Raw genomic sequence first — 12,737 nt, 5'->3', positions numbered from 1 at the left:
GAGAAGGAGAGGGAGGATAAGGAGGAGGAGGAAAAGAAGGAAGAGAGGAAGAGAATGGGAGGGAAGGAGAAGGAGAGTTGGGGGGAGGAGGAGTGTAACAGTGAAGTAGAATAAAAAACACCATACCAAAAGAAAAAAAGAAAGACCAGGAGATTGAATACAGTGTTTCTAGAAGGAAAAACTGTGACATATTCCTAGTAGGCCGAGTAAAATGACAAGTGGATTTTACTGGGAGACATTGGTAACCTTGGTAAATGGAATTTTGGTGAAGCACTAACAACAAAAGCCTGATTGAAGTGGGTTGAAGAATAAATGAGAATGACATCAGCAAGAATGGTAAGGACCTTTAAAAACTTGCTCCTGCACACAACTTGTTCCTAAGCAATTAGAAAATGGCAAAAGCATTGTCAAAATCAACTTTTTCAGAGCTCTGGAAATTAACCAAAGGCTTGTAAACTGCCTGCCTGAGCACCAAGGGCATGCCTCAACACAAACAAAAGGACTCTAGGCAAAGGCCAAGGACATGATATTTGCTCCAGACATTTGGGGAAACTTGTTCATTCTTTAATTAAGCAGAGTTTTCAGGGGCCATATGTGATAGAGAACAGAAGCTTTACAAAATTAGTCCAGGAAAATCACTTGAAAGTGTTAATGAGGGGCTGGGGATTTAGCTCAGTGGCAAAAGCGCCTGCCTGGCAAGCGCAAGGTCATGAGTTCGGTTCCCGGTACTGGAGAAAAACAAAACAACAAAAAAAAAGTGTTAATGGATGAGCTAGTAACCACTGCCCCCAAGCTGTTTCTCTCTTCCCTATAGGCTGAGACCCATTAGTTCAAAAGCCCCAGGCATCAAGCTCAAATTTTCACATATCCAATTATTTGAAGACAACCCCCACAAGCGCAAATGTTTAATCACTTAGAATCTGTCTGAGTGCACATCATGCTAAACCTCACCTAATAACTTTTATCCTCTGATAAGATGGAGCCTTAGGATTGTACAGTCCCGGCTGCTACAATCTTTTGCAGTTGTCTGATCTGGAGGCTGTTTGTTATTATGCTAAGTGAAATCACCATCCTTTTTGAAGAGTTAACTTGAAAGTTAACAAAATGTGTACCAACAAAATGTAGATAAAACATAGGAAAAACTATGTTATAAAGGAACTAACAGTGAATATCTGAACCATTTAAATAGTCAAATCTAAGTGGTAAATAAAACTGTGAATCAACTATATAAAATTTTTTAAAGAAAAATATTTTTTAAAAATTTGTAATATAAATACAGGTCTAAAACGGCAGAAAATATTAATAGCTAAATATTATACTGTGTGTCAAATATGAAGTCTTATTTATATATTTCTTAAAAGATGTGTATTAGCCAAAATTGGAGGCCTATTAGGGAATGGATTCACATATAAATATTAAAAAAAAAACCCTGACTACAGTATTAGCAAGTCAAAGCCAAGCACATATTTAAGAATGGTTTAACTGGGTACTGTTTTTTTGTTTGTTTTGTTGTTTTAGTTTTTTGAGATAGGGTCTTACTTTGTAGTCCAGGCTGTCCTTGAATTCACTATGTAATCCAGGTTGGCCTTAAACTCATGGTGATCCTCCTGCCTCAGCCTTCCAAGTGCTGGGTTTATAGGCATATACCATGATGCCCAACTTGGGTATTGTTTAAGATTATAAGAATGGTATAACATTTGGAAATTGAGCAATGGTATTCTTCACATGAACAGATTAAAGGAGAAAATAATATGATTCTGTTCAAAGAAATGTGACAAAATTAATTACCTATACAGAAAAAAAATTATTAGGAATCTAGGAAACTCAATCTATTGTGAGGAACATAAGGAGCACTCTATGGCTGATGTGGTATAATGTAGTAATGTTCTATATCTTGATAAGAATTTGAATTATATAGGTATCACATCAAAACTGAGGGAATATACCCTTAATATTTTTGCAATGCATTTTATATAAACTTTACTTAAAAAGAAATTGTTGGTTTTGAACTTGAGTTTAAAATATGAATGCTGTTGTATTTAGAAGAAAGCATACTGATGCATCCAATGTTTGATGTGTATGAAAAAGGTATGATAGATTAATAAATGGCTGGGGGGTGGTAAATCATTAGAAAACTGATGAAGTAAACACAGTACAGTCTTAATGCAGAATCTAGGTGGTGATATATAGTTTTCAATATAAAATTCAACTTTACCCTAGAGTTAATTTTTTTTTAAATAATGTGTTTGGAATATCATGTTTTCAAAAACATTCCCTCAACTTCCTTGACAGACTTTCAAAAAAAATTTTGCCCTTTGCTTTTTTATTATTTGTTTATTTGTTTATTTTTGACAGACTTTTAATAGGATGTTGCATATATAATGTCCCTATTTCTGGAACTATTCAGGTTACTATAGTCTTATCTAAGTACTTCTCAGAAAAAATAAATACCTCTATAGGTATAAGTTCATCTCATTTTTCCAAGTATTAAAGCCCATTTATCACCCCAAAATTTACACTTCCAGGCCATTTCTAAAACCCTACAGGCAAATGAAAACTGACTTCAAGTAAAGCCTGCCTACTGATATGGAGATGCTTAGGAAGAGGACCCCCATTTTAGAATTTCAGGAATTTCAGACACCTCCCTTCTCCTTTGCATTGACTTCCCCTACATACTTTCCTAACTCCAGGGGTACCTGAAAATTTTCAATTCGAGGTTTATTTAATTCTGTTAAATTTAATTCTGATTCTTTTAAAATGCAGCACCACTGGAAGTCAATAGTAATGCTCAACTCAGTGAGAAGATATTTATCAGATTCCCTTATGAATAAGGTTGTGGTTGAAGCACTTGGAGCCTCTTCAGAAAATCAGGAAAGCAACGAGGAAGAGAAAAGATTTCCCAAAAGGTAGATTGGGAATATGGACACCTTTGGATTATATCATCTTCTCCAGCTGACCTTGATCTTAAGCATTAAAATGTTCTCTGTCCCTATCATGATCTCTTTATCTTATAAAGTATTCTAATCAAAAGCCACATCAAATTTGTGTGTGCCCAACTTTCCCCTATCTTGACCAAACACAGGAAATGAATCACTTTGGAATTGTGCAATCCCGTCGCAGCTCTTGGCTGTTTGTGCTCCGTATGACTTCAAGAGAAACCTCGCTCTTGTCATTCCTCTTGAATGTGTACAGCCAGATATTTTTAGAGGCGTGGGGACTTTGATTTTGAAATCTATTTTGAAACAAGGAGAGACTAGTAATACTACATTTGTTTTACGTATTTTGTTCTCATAGTGAGATACATTGGACCAGATTTTTAACTAGGAAAATATAGAAGATGCTACGTTTCCTCGTTCTCTTTCTCTTTTCTCTCATAAAAACCATGTGTGGCCAAGTAACCCTTTTTTATCACAGGATGAAAAACTCTGAAGTCCAGGAGAAAACTGTACGGTATTTTCCCGAATCATTCAGCAAGATATGGGCAAAGCCCAGAACTAGACTTGTATTTAAGATATCCTGTTTTATTCTTGTTTACTGAGTGCTACTAACCATGGAGACCCACTATACTTTCTATTTCTGAGGCTGTTTTAAAAGCGACCAAAGTAAGCAAGTATATCATCTTTGCTAAGAGGTGATGTGATGTTCTCTCTAACTATACTTATCATTGAATTCAAGTACAGGGTCTTTATAAAGTCTGTACCATTTTTAAACTTAACTTCAAAAGCATACAAGGTAGACATGACAGTAAACTGTAAATGGAATTTAAAGGCAAATTCAATTTTCTTCTTAGAGCTGTCATGAACTTCAATTCTGCTGGCCATATTTCATTTGTCACAGGATCTGAAATGAGTATATATTGTGTGCAGTTGTGTAATGTAGTTGTCCTAAACTTTAATACATTTACTTTTGAGTGCCGTTTAGATTGTTTCTCTAACACGCACAACCTGAGTTATTAAAGTTTAAAAGTGCAGAAGGCCCTTATAAAGACTGTTTATGGCTCAAGTACAGAGCACAGGAATTCTGGTTAAATTACGTTCTTTTGCTGTCAGATCTGCTCTCTTTCATTTTAGATAGGCCACAAATCAAGAGAACTGCATGTTGCTTTTCACTGAAAAGGGAGAAATTCTTAGACTTCAGTATGTAGTCAATAACTGGTGCTAAAAGGTATGGTGACTTTTTGTAAGAAGCTTCCTATTTAAACATCATAGATAATGACAATATCTAAGTGGGGTGACAAAAGGCATAGGAGAAGAGAAAGAAAATGAATCAGGCTGACCACCCTAGGTATGCATGTCACTCAGCAGCTACCAGTTGAGAGTCTCTTATTTTTGTAAGGTCTATGTAAGTGAACGTCATGTTTCCTGAACACTTTTAGTTCACCAAGATACCGTCCTTTGCCAAATTCATAAAGCATCTTTAGAGGAGTCAGTATCTTTAGAGCAAGTCAGCATCACCTCAGAGATCATCTGGCCTTTTCATGGCAAGAGTTGAACCAAGAACTCTGGACTGTGCTGAGTTCTGGGATAGCGGTGGCCAAATTTTTGTCTGAAGAGAAAACCAGATCTAAGGATTGGGGAAGAGAGATTCAAAGATACCTGAAGTTTTCACCTGGATAGCTTAGAAACTATGGGGAGTCCACCTTGAAGAAAAGGGAATGAGCTTCATTTTATACAGGTTGAGTTTAAACTGATAGTAAAACGTCACATCTATTTCACCTGTATAGATCAAGATTCTTGGAATGATAAAGGCTAGAAACTTTGTGAAAAGAGATGGAATCTCATACAATGATAGATGAAGTAAGTTTTGATGTTGGTGATGATGAAATTTTGGAGCTTGATTCAGTGTTTCCAGTGATGAGGAGCCTTGCTTGACAAATGAAAGTCTGTGAAAGTAATGGAAAAGGCATATCTGATGGTTTTGCTTCCTCAGGAGCAACAGTGGCCTTTTTGTTTGGAGCAAATCTTTATTTGTCAGCCCCATTCTAGAGGTTAAGTCAAAGGTCAGTAAACTATAGCCTGTGGCCCATCCTGGTTCACCAACGTTTATCATATACCCTGTTAGCTAAGAATGTTTCTTTCATTTTCAAATGGCTAAAAAAAAATCCCAACAATAAGATTCTGTAACATGTGAAAATCATATGAAATTGAAATTTCAGTAAGTTTCATTGGAACACAGCCACATTCATTCATTCATACATTGTCTATGATTTCTTCACACTATGACATCAGGATTGAATAGTTGTAACCGAGACCATATAGCCCAGAAAACCCAAAATATTTATTATGTAGTGCAGAAAAATTTTACTGACACTGTCTTAGGTCTTTAAGAGTTTAGGCAACTGAAGACAGGTTCTGATCCTTAGCATCCATCCATCTATCCATCCATCTGTCCATCCATCCATCCATCCATCCATCTATCCATGCAATAAGAGGGGCTGAGGATTTAGCTCAGTGGCACAGCACCTGCCTGGCAAGCACAAGGTCGTGAGTTCGATTCCCAGTACTGCAAAAAAGCCAAAAAACCCCTAAAAAACAAAAAACAAAAACAGGTCATGTAATAAGCCAACCAGGCATCTAATCCTTATCATGTATGTTCTGTGTAAAGTTCTAACATGTCCCAAGACCTACTCTTTGCCCTCAATGCCAGTCTTATATAACTATGTCATCTCCTATAGAAAGAATTTAGCACTAAATTATAGTATTAAGGTATGCTAACTGAAGTGTTGATATTCTTAAATTTGTTTTCATCAGAGCTGCTTTATTCAGGGTTAAGCCTTCTCTGGGACTGAAAGAAGAAATGGTGTTTGGAGTAAGAGTAGGCCTGAAACTACAGCTATAAATCCAGGGCCCTTATTAAGTGGAGGAAGAGGACTGCTGAATTTGGGAACCAGGATGAACTTGACCAGCTGCACTTTTGCCTGGCTGACTAGGGCTGTTTATCTTGCTAGGCCAGGGCCATATTATGGTCTTCATGAGCCTCAGATACTTTCACCTTTGTGGGCATCTTCCTCCACTTAAAAAAAATCACAAAAATTAAAAATGTTATGACTACATTGGTATAAATACAAATACAAACCAGCATGGGCTCATTAGTATGTTATTTTCCCTACTTTTTAAAGAAATTAAAATTAACAATTTTGTGACCCCTAAAAGTATTGTGGACCCCAGGCACTGTACTTACTGTGCTCACTAGCTAACTCAGCTGATAAAGAGGAGCTTAAAATACAGTCTTATGTTGGAGAAGAACCCCTTACCCAACACTGGCCTGCCAGCCAGGTGACAGATCAGCAAAACGTATCCAAAATTTGTGAACTCCACATAAACATCTCCCACGAAGCTTTAATTTGAAGGGAGTTTCAGACCTGTGAACTGCATTAATATTTCCTGTTTTAGCCTAGGTATCACATTGACTGGGTTCTTCAATAGCTATTTTGACATTAGAATTTTTTTCACCTCTAAAAGAAATCTTTATTTGGTAATAGAAGTCATTGATGGAATTTGTACTGAATTTCTCACTGATAAAGATGATTCTAGGCATAGCATGTTTCTGCAGTTTTGGATTCATTACTACTAGGGCAGCACTGAGATATACTTTTGATCTATGACTTCCTAATAGTTTCGCATATGAAAGACAACTTGGTTCTGCACTGAGTATTACTCATGTAAACCATGCCCTTGTCTAGGCAGGACAAAGGGACAGGGGGCTACCCTGGTATGTCTGGAAAGCAAGTCTTTCTGGGGCTTGGGGGAAGGAATAGCTGTTACATAAGCCAATCAGAAATGCTGTCCACAGGTAAGAAGACGGCTGTTCTCTTTTTTGGAGACATATCACAGGCTGATTTTTTTTCATTATAATTTCTTAAGTCTTATAGTTAATTTAAAAAAAAATCTTCTAAAATGCTAGGAATGAGTTATTCATCTTACCAGTGTGAATTTTTCTTTTCTCTGTCCTTAGGGAAGTTAGGAGTTGGATACATCAGAGTGTGCTGTGTAGAAGACAGTTGAAATGGAATTGCTTGAGTTCTTGAACACATTCCTTTATCTCATACGGCATGTGAAATAAGAAAGTATACATATGAATATGAATATGAAATTTTTCTGTGAATTTTTGATATGTTATATATTTTTTCTGGTATGAATACCTTATTTTAACAAAAATGAATACAAACAGACTTTACATTCTGAAAGTCTCAAACTTTCACTTTTTTAAAGAAGAGAGAGACAAGCACATTAGACTCAATTTCAGGCATGGAAAAACTAATACCAGATTTTTTTTTTTTGGTTCCAGGGATCTAACTCAGGACCTTGCTCTTGGCAGGCAGGCACTTGTGCCGCTGAGCTATATCCTGGGCCCTAATACGAGATTTTTAAGTTATATAAACTAGCTGTATTTTTAATACCATAAAAATAGTGACATTCACTAGTTTCAAGTGTACCTGTAAGAAGCACATGGACATATATTTGTGTAAAACCACAGTCTCATGTCAATACACATCTATGTGTTCGACACATATTTTCATTAATGTTTGGCATAACTCTATGAATGTCAAACTGCACAAATTGCTTTTATGATTGTGTTTGGGAAATTGAAACATACAAACAATGTAGATTAAGCAGCTGAAAAAGCTGCAGTTACCGCCTACAAGCACATCATAACAAGGCGTGGAGAACCACAGTTCTCCAGGAATGACTTTGAAATATTTAAGGGGTTATTTTACCAGAAAAGTTGTGAAAAATGACACAGTCTCTAAAGATTCAGAAAATTATAGATTTTGCACAATTACCAAAATACGTGTTTAGAGATTAGTACAACAGAACCTTTAGATGATTCTGAAGTGATGTAAACTTTTTATAGAGCTTGACACGATCTAGTCCAATGGTAAAAGAGAATTTCAGAAATAAAAGACACACTACTGACAACATATGTTGGGAGCCCATGAGTTTCTTTCATTCCATCTTATGAATATGATCACCTCAACTCCCACCTTTCTCTGATATGAAAATTGCCTTAAATTTTGTCATATGTCCTTATCTATAACATGAGAATTGTTTAATATAGCACTTGCCCTGCTGAATGTTATTTGAATTTATTTGTTAATGTACCTAAAAGTTTGCTTAGGAAGAAAATGCTAGGCATTAATGCTTGTTCTATTCTGATAAAATTTTGACATTCTGTGTATAATTAAACCTTAGGTGATGATGTTGTTAGCTAAATGGCCCTTCTCTCCAGTAGAATAATCTAGACAATAAAAATTAAATAAATGTCACTTAGAAATGAGCTAAATTTAGTCATAGAGTCTAGCTGACCTGCCAGTTTTGAACACTGAAGCAGTAAGATTTTGTGACATGTTATACTACCGTTGGTATATTTTTCAATTCACTCTGGGTTACTTCTCCTTACGGTTTCACATTATTTCATACAGGTAAGCCATTGCTGAGTGAATCAATTATTTTTCATCATATGTGGTGCTAGACTTTTCCACTAAAATCTTCCTCTCTAATCAATATAGATCCTTTATGGTGCTTATCATTATATTCTGCAGTGAAATATTCTATAGAAGTTTCTTGTGAGCAACCTATCTCTAATTACAGGAATAGAAGCTACTGCCTTTATTTTGTTTGGAAATTCTAGTGAAAAATGTTATTAACATAATAAATATTATATAAACATATATGTTTATGTAAATATATATAAACAAAAGCATACATAAAGATATCATGTGATAGCTTTTCCAAAACATTTTTCTCATCTGTTAGTTTATTTGGATTCACTAGGGTATTATCATTACCACAAAAAAACCTGCATTATATATTTACCTAATTTTTTCCTTCACAAGTGGAAAAGGAAATGCCACAACAATTCCTGATTTTTAAGGTTTTTAGAAAAACATGAAATTAATATTTTCTTAATATCATTTTCACTTTTGTCCATGCTTAAAATTCCTAGATAGGAACATTAGGAGAATGCAGGCCAGAGAAGTTAAAGAGTACATCTAGATTTATAAGCTACTTGGTGAAAGTACAGGACCAGAATTGGGAAAAACCATTCTATGTTGGTAGAAGTAACCTGAGGTAGATATTCTTCAGTGACAAATCTTCGAGAGCTGAACAATCTTTTACGAACCCTTTCAAGAATGGGAAGTCATCCTTCCAGCAACCATGGAGCACTTCCTAAGCCAAGCACAGTCTCTTTTTCAAAAGGACCAAGGCTTGTTCCCTATTCTCAAGTGGCTTTGTGACTTGTAGGTGCTACACACACTTACATAAGTCCCTGAAAAATCAATGGAGATTGCCCACTGGGGAATCAGATCAAGCCATATTCTACTGTGCGTTTAGCTGGGAGACTGCAGGGACAAGGCAAAGAGAGGTGAAAGCCGAAGTTAAGAAGGAGAGAGGAAATCTTTATAGAAGAGTGAATAATAGCAATACACAAAAATAAAAACAAGACACCAATAACTTTACATAAAACTACTAGCACTTATTTCATTATATGATAGTTATTTGCCTATGATTATCAATAAACTCTGAACCATAAGTCATTCTGAGGCCAGAGACTGCTAGTTGAACACTAAAATTCATTCATCCTCTCCTTTTGTTTTAGCACCAAACTCCTGACTTTATGGCTGAATGAATGAACCAGTTAAATTTTATATCTTCCAGACTTTTTTGCAGCTAGGAACACAATTAAGTTCTGACAAATAAGATGTGAGCAGGATAGTTGAATGAGAATTCTGGGAAGACTCCTTAAGGGAAAGAGATATATGCCTTGTTGGTTTTACTTCCATCTTTCATCTACTGCCTGGGATAAGATGTAGCAGCCAGTGTGTCAGCAACAAGCTTGGACTATGAGATGACCTTCAGAGTAGAAATCAAACTGGGAAGGAAGGAAGGACTTCTAGGATACCGATGACTTTTTCACACTTCCATTTCTTGCACCTAACTTTTGATCTTATTTTACACAAACAAATAAAACTGAGTGAGTTGAAGTCCTGGAATTAAGTTTCTGTTAATAGCAGCTGAAACAAATCCTAAGCAATACATGTCACATCCCTGTATTCCCATCAGAAAGCATGGTGTTGAAACTGGTAATTGCTTAAAATATGTGCAGTTTAAATTTTATTTAATTATTTCTACTTACCTTATTCCAAAAAGAATTTAAGATGGGTGCTAGGTAAATCTGCAACCTAAAAATTTGAAAATATACCAGTGTACCAAAGAAGAGCACAAAGGCCAAGCCAGAAAAACAAATATAACAATATAACAGTCCTCAAGACTTAAAGATCATAGAAATTACACAGAAACATATAAAGGCAAATATCACTCTTTTATTAAGAAAGAAAACCTGGCAACATAATTTGAAATATATCTTTTTTTTTTTTTTTTTTGGTTTTTCTCCGGTACCAGGAATCAAACTCAAGACTTTGCGCTTGCCAGGCAGGCGCTTTTGCTGCTGAGCTAAATCCCCAGCCCTGAAATATATCTTATAATATGGATAATGAAATTAAGAACTGCAAGTAAATAATTGGCTCTAAGTATGAGTTGGTAATACATTAAAGGACAAAAATTATATTCCAAGTGATAGTTGAGAATTGGTCTATATCAAAGCAGAGGAAAACACAACTAGTAGGTCATATTTGAAGCAGTACAATGAACGATCAAAATTATGACAAAAAGGGCTGGGAATATAGCTCAGCAGACTCGTGCCTGCCTGGCAAGTGTGAGGTCCTGAGTTCAATTCCTAGTACCAAAAAAAGCAAAATTATGACAAAATTAAGCTAAACTGGAGAATCATGTGTTAAATAAGTGCTAGGACCTATGTTTTATTTAATTATCGCTGACTTAGTAATTCTTCTGTACCAGACGTTGTTGTAAACACTTCACAAAAATCAACTCAATAAAGCCAGACAACCTTATGAGGCAGTTACTGTATTATGCCTATTTTTCAGGTGAGGAAACTGAAGCCCATTTCTACTTGCCCAAGATCAGACAATAAATAGAAGGCAAGATTTTACCTAAATATCAAGGATGGATGAAAAGTGTTAGGCATTATGTCAGGCTTTCTAAAGTGTAATAAAGTATAAAACATACTGGCCAACCTGCCTCTCGGCTCCCCAAGTTTACTTCACATTTTGAAATTGTGGAAAAAAGCACCAAAAGCGGCCCAGAATATGATTAAAAATAAAAGCCATGGAATGAAAATTGGATCCCTAAAAAAAGCCAGAGTTGCTGCCTGCATTAAATTTAGAGAAGATCCTAATAAGTTTCACCCTCCAATGAATGTGATCAGATGAAAAAACTGAACTGCTCAATTGTGATAGCTATAAAGGAAGGAATGTTGGAATTTCTGATCCCAATAGTCCTTAAAACAAAAATAGAAAATGTAAAATATAAATTCTGAAGATTTAAAAAGCCATTGGTATCACTTCTGTATACATCCTTCTGAATTAATTTTATGATTCACACAAATTTATAGAAATTCTAAATGCCTTTTCTGTCCTTCTCTTCTGTGTCTTCCTGGGAACACTTCCTTGTAGTGGAAAAATTGTACTCTAATTTCATTCTCTCTTGAAGTTCTAACTCTGACTTTGCCCTTTCTCAGTGCAATTGACTAGGGGGAGCTTCAGAATTTGTAGCCATCCTATATACTACTGTTCAAAGTATTTCCCCACGGTATTTACAATTGTTTGTTCATCAGCACATAACCCTCAAAAGGGCTATGAACTTCCCAGGGCAGGAACTACACGGCACAGTGATTGGCACATGCTTGGCACTGAAAAAATTTTATTGAATGAAAAAAAGCGAAGGACCAACTGGTGAGCTGTGTACACTATTCTTGTAGGGACTGGTTTAAGCCAGAGAGGGCAATGCAGCTTTGCTTCTTGAAATTGGACCACGATGATGTGAAGACACAGCTTCTGCTATAGAAGAAAAACATCAGAAGTAGAAGCCAAAACAAAGTGCCAAAAAGAAGTCAGATGGGGCGTTACTAATTATTTTCCATTAGAGAAGTCACCTGCTGACCTATTGGTGATTCCTTGACCTTTGTCCTCTGAAAGGCAAAGAAAACATCCCCAGCACAGTACTCAAAACAATAGGAAGGCAAAAAAAGTGCGAAATTTGACCTTGCTCTTCAGAGTTTCCTTGAGAATTTTTAGTAGTTTTCTTGTGCAGCTTTACGACTTTGACTGTGACATCTGTATACCCCAAGGTCAGGTCAGCTTTGCGTATAGCTTATGAGCGAAACCCTTCAAATCATCCTAGAGCCCACGCTTTAACTGGTCTCAAGAACATGCACCCAAACCTGCATATGCTTTTCTTTTGTTTTTTTTTCTTTTGCTTTGCCGGAGATGGGGACTCCTTTTTAAACCCAAGGTTCAAAAGACAGTAGCTAGAATTTATGCTGAAGTGGAGTAACAGGCTTTGGATCTGAGCAGTGTCCTAATGCAGGTGAAAAGCATGTATTGATTACTTAAAGAAAGTTAAAATAAAAGCAATTTTTCTCCCCATTTTGGCACATTGCAGCTTTTGGCCTATCCACTCATAGCTAAAAAAGCATTCTTTCCTGATAATCAAGCTTCAGCTGTCTGAATTTCAGGCCGAGCCTCTCCTCCTGAGCTCTGCTGAAGAGCTGCTTTAATTAACCATTATACCACAGATGTTATTGATTTTTTTCAAATCTGGTTGAAACATCATTGTGCTGGATCATGGCCAAAACTAAGGCCTGAATTTGTGTGTGTG

The 12,737-nt window shown here is 36.1% G+C and overlaps 1 long non-coding RNA gene across 4 annotated transcripts in view; it reads left to right on the top strand.

Moving 5' to 3' along the window:
* Nucleotides 1–8,277, top strand: part of LOC102026403 — a 36,139-nt gene extending 27,862 nt beyond the window's left edge. For 3 of the 4 annotated variants that reach the window (XR_001232661.1, XR_001232660.1, XR_001232662.1), the window contains one exon: nt 2,764–3,387. This is a non-coding gene — a long non-coding RNA (uncharacterized LOC102026403). Of the gene's footprint in view, nt 1–2,763; nt 3,388–6,954 lie in introns of those variants that run through there. The other variant, XR_259794.1, reaches the window with a different exon arrangement.
* Nucleotides 8,278–12,737: the final 4,460 nt, after the last annotated feature.

Source organism: Chinchilla lanigera, unplaced genomic scaffold, assembly GCF_000276665.1.
Source record: "Chinchilla lanigera isolate Chin_1 unplaced genomic scaffold, ChiLan1.0 scaffold00008, whole genome shotgun sequence".
NCBI classification, from domain to species: Eukaryota; Metazoa; Chordata; class Mammalia; order Rodentia; family Chinchillidae; genus Chinchilla; species Chinchilla lanigera.
This window is presented reverse-complemented; position numbering and strand designations above follow the sequence as displayed.